Source organism: Benincasa hispida, chromosome 8 (genome assembly GCF_009727055.1).
Source record: "Benincasa hispida cultivar B227 chromosome 8, ASM972705v1, whole genome shotgun sequence".
In the NCBI taxonomy this organism is placed as follows: Eukaryota; Viridiplantae; Streptophyta; class Magnoliopsida; order Cucurbitales; family Cucurbitaceae; genus Benincasa; species Benincasa hispida.
Window position 1 is genome coordinate 9,865,314 of NC_052356.1, and position 8,259 is coordinate 9,873,572.

Sequence of the window (8,259 nt, forward strand, 5' to 3'; positions counted from 1 at the left end):
TTCGATGTGGAAAGATTCAATTAAAACCTTTTTCATGGTTAACGACCTCGACATTTTCATGACTGAGGATTGTCCTCAAGTCCTAACCCCTGATGCAACATGAAATGTTCGTGATGCATACGGGATGTTGACAAAGGCTAATTCTAAGGCCAGAGTTCACATTTTGGCAAGCATACTTGATGCATTAGCCAAAAGATTTGAGAGCATGGTCACTGCACATCAAATCACACAATCAATGTAAGAATAGTTTGAGCGAAAGTTCTCACAATTCAAGCAAAATGGGGTTGATGACAATGAAACCAGTAATGTCAGTTCCTTAGATAAACTCAGTCCATATTGAATGTCAAGGGACAAATAGAGAAAGCAATTGTTGCTAAATATAATTAAGTTAATCAACGAGGATAATCCTCTAAGATAAAACTTGGAGTTTATGATATGAGTTGTGGAGCTGATCCCACTACTCTTCAAAAAAAGAACTCTGAAGAAAATAAATCTAATTTATTTTTCTTGGAGACACGCTTAGTAGAGAATGATGATTCTACCTGGATAGTTGATTCAGAAGCAACTAATCACATATGTTCTTCTTATCAAGGATTTAATTCTTGGAGATAATTGGTAGCTGGAGAGATGACTCTTAAAGTCGGTATTGATGAGGTTGTTTCAGCTGTTGCTGTAGGCAGTCTTAAGTTGTTTTTGGACAAGAAATGATATATGTTATTGGATGAAGTATATGTAGTACCTCAAATCAAGAGGAACTTAATTTCAGTTTCTTGTTTGATTGAACAAAAGTATTCCTTATCCTTCTCTGAAAATAAAGTGTTTATTTTTAAGAATGGAATGGAATTAGGCTTTGGTTCAATGGAAAATAACTTATATGTACTAAGGCCCTTAGTTACAAAAGCCGTGCTAAATATTGAAATGTTCAAAACGGCAACAACTATTAAAAGATTGAGAGTTTCTCCTAAAGAAAATGTCCATCTTTGGCATCTAAGGTTGGGTCACATCAATCTCAATAGGATTGAGAGATTGGTAAAAAGAGCACTTCTTTAGAAGAAAACTCTTTACCTATATGTGAGTCATGCCTTGAAGGCAAAATGACATAACAACCTTTTACTATAAAAGGTTATAGAGCCAAAGAGACCTTGAAGCTTATACATTAAGACCTCTATAGTTCGATGAATGTAAGAACACGAGGAGGGTATGAATATTTCATCTCTTTCATAGATTATTATTCTAAATATGGGTATCTATACTAATGTAACATAAGTTTGAAGCACTTGAAAAGCAAGACTGAGGTTGAAAACTTGTTAGGTGAAAAGATAAAAAAACTACGATCTAATCATGATGGAGAGTATATGGACTTAGAATTCCAAAACTATATAATAGAACATGGAATTATGTCCCAAATCTCAGCCCCTGATACACCTCAATAAAATGGTGTATCGAAAAGGAGAAACAAGACCCTGTTGCATATGGTTTGATCTATGATGAGCTATGCTTAACTTCCTAACTCATTTTAGGGATATGAGTAGAGACTGCAGTTTATATTTTGAACAACGTTCCCTCAAAGAGTGTTTCTGAAACATCTTTTGAGTTATGGAGAGATCGTAAAGGTAGTTTAAGCCACTTCAAAATTTGGGGATGTCCAGCCCATGTGCTAATGGCAGATCCCAGAAAGTTGGAACCCCATTCAAGAGTATGTCTATTTGTAGGTTACCCCAAGAAAAGAAGAGGTGGATACTTCTAGGATCCAAGTCACAATAAAGTGTTTGTGTCGAAAAATGCTACGTTCTTGGAAGAAGACCACATGTGGGATCATAAGCCACGGAGCAAAATTGTTTTAAGTGAAATTTCTAATGAATCTACTAAGACTTCAACAAGGGTTATTGAAGGGGCTAATACACAACAAGAGTTGTTAATGTGGGTTCGTTTAGTCATACACACCCATCTCAAGAGTTGAGATTGCCTCGACGTAGTGAGAGGGTTATGAACCCATCTGTACGTTACATAGGTTTAACAGAGGCCTAAGATATCATAACTGATGATGAGATTGAGGATCCATTTTCTTATAAACAAGCAATGGAAGATGTTGACAGGGATGGATAGATTAAAGCCATGAATCAAGAAATGGAGTCTATGTACTTCAATTCTATCTGGGAGCTTGTAGATCAACCTGATGGGATAAAACATATAGGTTGTAAATGGATCTATAAGAGAAAAAGAGGTTTAGATGAAAAGGTATAGACCTTTAAAGCTAGACTTGTGTCAAAAGGTTATACCCAAGTTAAGGCAGTGGACTATGAAGAAACTTTCTCACCTTTTGTCATGTTAAAGTCTATCAGAATTCTTGTCCATAGCCACATATTATAACTATAAAATATGCCAAATGAACGTCAAGACTGGCTTTTTTAATGGTAATCTTGAAGAGACCATCTATATGAATCAACTAGAAGGATTCATTGAACAAGATCAAGAGCAAAAGGTTTGCAAGCTTAATCGATCCATTTATGGACTAAAACAAACATCTCGATCTTGAAATATTAAATTTGATGCTGTGATCAAATCTTATGGCTTTGATCAGAATGTTGATGAGCCTTGCGTTTACAAGAAAATCAGCAACAACACAGTAGCTTTCCTCGTGTTGTATGTGGATGATATCCTATTTATTGGGAATGATGTAGGTTTTCTAACTGATGTAAAGAAATGATTGGCTGCCAATTCCAAATGAAATATTTGGGAGAGGCGCAGTTTGTTTTAGGGATCCAAATCATCAGGGATCATAAGAACAAAAGGTTGGCCTTGTCTCAGACATCGTATATTGACAAAATGCTTGTCATATATTCGATGCACAATTTTAAGAAGGGTTTATTACCTTTCAGGCATAGAATTGTATTGTCTAAGGAATAGTGTCCTAAGACTCCTCAAGAGATTGAGAAAATGAGACGAATTCCCTACGCATCTGCTGTTGGTAGCCTTATGTATGCAATGTTATGTACCAGACCTAACATTTGCTATGCAGTAGTTATTGTCAGTAGACATCAATCCAATCTAGGATTAGATCACCTAATAATGGTTAAAACATTCCTTAAGTATCTTCGGAGAACGAGGGACTTTATATTTGTGTATGCAGATAAGAATTTGATCCTTACAAGATACCCGAACTCTGACTTTTAGACTGATCAGGATTCTCATAAATCTACATCAGGGTCATTGTTTACTCTGAATGGAGGAGCTGTAGTTTGGTGAAGCATCAAGCAAGGATGCATCGTAGACTTCACTATGGAAGTCAAATACGTAGCTGCTTGTAAAGCTACTAAAGAGGTTGTTTGGCTTAAGAAGTTCCTTATTGATTTGGAAGTTGTTCCAAATATGTCTTTTCCTATCACACTTTATTGTGATAGTAGTGGTGTTGTGGAAAATTCTAAGGAACCTAGGAGTCATTGAAAAGATAAATACATTGAACGAAAATATCACTTCATTCGAGAGATTGTGCATCAAGGTGACGTGACTATCATGAAGATTGGTTCGGAGCACAATGTTGCTGATTCGTTTATGAAGGCTTTCACAGCTAAAGTGTTTGAAGGTCATCTAAAAAGTCTAAGTCTACGGGATATGTGGCATATTGTCTAGGGCAAGTGGGATATGTTACTAGGTATAGTATGCCCTAGTTTATTGTATTTTGTACTTTATTTGTATTGTACATTTGGCTCCCTAAGCTTTAGAACAAGTGGAAGATTGTCGGGATTGGTGTCCTAAATCTCTTATATTCTCGTCATCCTAGTGACACTACAGATATGACCCGCTTTGTAGATGTTACAAGTATTGTAAAGTGCTATGAATGATCTGATCCTGATCATTCATGCAGAGACATGTGAGTGGGGGTATCTTATACAAAGAGTTTGTATAAGATCGAACCATGGAATGATTAGTCTTATTATATAACACCATTAATAATAGAGACTTACATTTCACAAGGATGACCATAGATGACATGACCTGAATCCTGAGTGAGTTGTAAATTCCTACCTATGAAGGCGGCCCTTTGATTAGTATGGGTGAGAGTGGCCAGATTGCCAATTCAATATGCCTACCATTTTGGGAATTCGTCTGATTGGGAAGCTGGGAACACAACTACACAAGACGGAATTCACTTCTTCCCTAATGTCGGGGTAAGTAGATAAATTGCTCTCTTAAGGGCTGATTCCAAGGCTAGAACAATGTGGCCATATCCTCTCCTGACCCAAAAAAGGGCTTGGTCATAGTTGGACTATGACTTATTGTTTATTAGAGGAATCAGTTGTACTTAAGGAGTTAGATGTAACTATAGGGGCAAAACGGTAATTTTGCCCAGCTGTACTTACGAGCAATTTGTGAAAGGTCATCACACTGTTGATTAGTTATGTCTAATGGACACATAAATATATCTGTAGTGCGAAGAGTGCAATTGCCGGTCTTTAGTGAAGTGACAGATAGTTAATGGATGTTGGGTAATTTAATTAAAGAGTTTAATTAATTATCCAAGTACCAATTGGGGCTTCTATCTACAAGTCCATAAGATCTTCTCTGTAGCTCAACAGGGTTTAAATTGAGAATTAATTTTACATTAATTTTAGTTATATGAATTAATTGAGGGAATTAGTTATATGTGATATAATTAATATAATGTATTTGATGCATTATAATATAAAGTATTTTGAGAGACCTTTGAATATGATTCAAATACTAATTATATGAATGAGATTCATATAATTAAATTTAATATAAATATGATTTATGTTAAATACCATAAATAGTTGAGAGGAATTAAATATTTGAATATGATTCGGATATTAATTATATGGATGAGATTCATATAATTGAATTTGTTTAAATATGATTTATATTAAATGTTATGCATTGTTAAGAGAAAATAAAACTATGAGTTATATTGTATTTGATACAATATAAAACTATAGGTTATGTGTTATATTTGATATAACATATAGTATATATGTATATAATAAGGTAGTTATTATATACATATATATGTGTGTGTGTGTGTGTGAATTTTAATTAAATTAATTTTATTTATTTTTAACTTAATTAAAGGGAGGGAGTCTGAACAATACGTACAGTGGGTTGAAGTTTTTTCAGAAGATTATCTTCTTCCTCTGAATGACAAAAACAAAAAAAAGCTCTCTGGAAAAAACCTTCTCCTTCTTCTCTTCCCTTTTCCAAACAGTGCAGAGCCCACCACTCTTGCATATTTTCATTCCCAAGAGAATACAGAGGGTTCTCAAATAGTGGTGTCCAATTGGGATTTCGATTTGGAGATCAAGATCAAGATCAAATCTTTCGTAATCCTGGATCGAGGGATTTACCTGAAGAAGGTGTTCTTCAAGGGTAAGTAATTGTCCTTCCCTTAAGTCTCTTTTCAAAATCATACTGTAATTTTTGTTTGATAATGCATAATCTAATTTTTTATTATATAATTTTATCAATTCGATGATTTGTAAAGGCTCGTTATTTTGAGATAAATATTTGAATAAGATTCAAATATTATTTATATGAATGAGATTCATATAGAACTATATGTTAAATTTAATATTAATGGGATTCATATTAAAATCGTAGGTTATATGAGAAAAATAAATATTTGAATAAGATTCAAATATTATTTATATAAATATATAAAACTATAGGCTATAATTAATATGAATGAGATTTATATTAAAACTATCGGTTATATGAAAGAAGTAAATATTTGAATAAGATTCAAATATTATTTATGTGAATGAGATTCATAAAAAACTATAGGATATAATTAATATGAATGAGATTTATATTAAAGCTGTAGGTTATATGAACGAAGTATATATTTGAATAAGATTCAAATATTATTTATATGAATGAGATTCATATAAATTTATAGGTTAAAATTAATATGAATGAAATTCATATTAAAACTATAGGTTATATGAGAGGATATTAGTTGAATATGATTCAAACAAAATTAAATATATGATATTTAATTAATTAATTAAATAATATTTATTTAATTATATATTGAATTTGATTTAATAGTATTATATATACATACATACATACATACATTCATATATATACATACATACATACATACATTCATATATATACATACATACATACATACATTCATATATATATATATAACAACATATCAACAATATTATATATACATAACAAAAACTTTAACATACATAATATATATATTAATAAATGAGAATATCTACCTTTCATATTGGTAGAGGGGAGTTATAACTCCTCCTCTAACCAATTCTTTCACATTCTCACATTAAGAGAAATTAATCTTCTTCCTCAAACTGTCTCTAAAAAATTTCTCCCTTCCAAATTAGGATTTCATCATCCTTGATACTTGTTCGGAGAATAGCGAGGAAACTAAGTGGTAGTGTCTCACTTGGTGTTCGTGACTGTTTGTGGGAATTGGAAGAAGTCTTGAGTTCATGTCTGCTCGTGAGATCGACACAAGAAGAAGGACTTTGTTGAGGACGATCTTCAAGAGATATTATTCTCATTCCCTAAAAGCATGTTGTAAAATTAATGTTTATCATGTATATATTCTATTTGTTTTCTCTGTTATTCATGTTTTCCAAAATGAATTTCATTGGCACATGCATTCATGCACTTCAGCTAAGGAATTCGATTCATTCACCAAGATCCTTCTCTTATCCTTTATTCCAGTTTTTCATTTAGGCCATCTAAAATGTATACCTTTTTTCGTATACGTATCTTCTTGGTCCGACCTTATAAAAACAGAATCTCCGACCTTATAAAAACAGAATCTAAATATACTACTAAAATAGACCTTAGATCAAACCATTGTAGGGTAAGAAGGGATCTAGTACCACAAGGTCAGCCATAGCCTTAGAATCCTAAGGTTGAGCCATATCACTCGAGCGTAGGTCTCTCCTTGCACTCTACTTTAATTTCTTCAAAGGCTTCAAATTGTCATAGGGTAAAAAGGCTTCAACACCATGAGGTTGACCTCGGCCTCAGATTATCTTAAGGTTGAGCCATGCCACTTGAGCGTGGGCCTCTCCTTGTACTTTACTTTAATTTCTTCAAAAGCCTTCACATTGTCATAGAGAAAAAAGGGCTCTTGTACCATAAGGTCGACCACGACCTCAGAATCCCGAGGTTGAGCCATACTACTTAGGCATGAGCTTTTTGATAGCACTGAAAATGTGCTATCTTGTCCCGCTTATTACGAGATTGCTCTAGGATTTTATGTGTTTATTTGGTTATTTTGTAGGTTTCGAGCACATTAAGAGTAGAACTGGGTGGGCATTAGTGACAGAATGGAGCTAAAATGGAGCCAAATTTCATCAACTGGGAAGGAAGAATGAAGAATTACAAATTTTCGCTACTTTCATAGCACTGCGGCACTCTACGATGTCGTGCTCAGTGCTGAAAAGGTAGAATGCTCATTTTTGTGAGAAGCACACAACATCGTGACACTACCTTAGAGCACCACGACGCTTCCAACCTAATGCGCATGAAGCTTCGTCAGCGATACAGTGCCGCGACGCCATCCCAATTTTTTTAATATTTTGTTTCACTGCGTAGGTCAGATTATCTCCGATTCCAGCCGAACCAATAAAATTTCTCTCTATTTTCTCCATCTTTTTGGTCTTTTATGTACCTAAACAAATCCTTGGTGTCCATGATATCAATTATGGGTTAAGGTACTCGTTTTCTAGCTTGGGTTTAGGATTTCTCCCCACTTTGATTTATTAGTTAGTTTTTTAACCGAATTATTATATCTTTTGGTTAAAATTATGTTTTAATGAATTATTATCATATCGTGGTGGATTATGTTTTAATGAATTATTATATCTGTTGGTTAAAATTATGTTTTAACGAATTATTATATTTGTTGGTTAAAATTATGTTTTAATGAATTATATTTGTTGGTTAAAATTATGTTTTAATCAATTTGTGACACTTGATTGTATGTTGATCTATAGGAAGCATTAGGTTAGGTTGTCTTGCAAATCGATTAAGATTAGTATTGATCCAAAGGAATGTTTAACTAGGCACTTGAAAGTTAAATATTCCACCTAAGGTTCCCTAGATCTTAATGCTATTAGGACAACTTAATTTTCATGCTTTTCATCTAATCACTTTGGACTAGTTATTTAATAGGGACGATTTAATTAGCTTTTCTAGTTAAATTGGTTAGGTGTAAGCAATTAATAAATTTTGGCAATGAGAATTTGA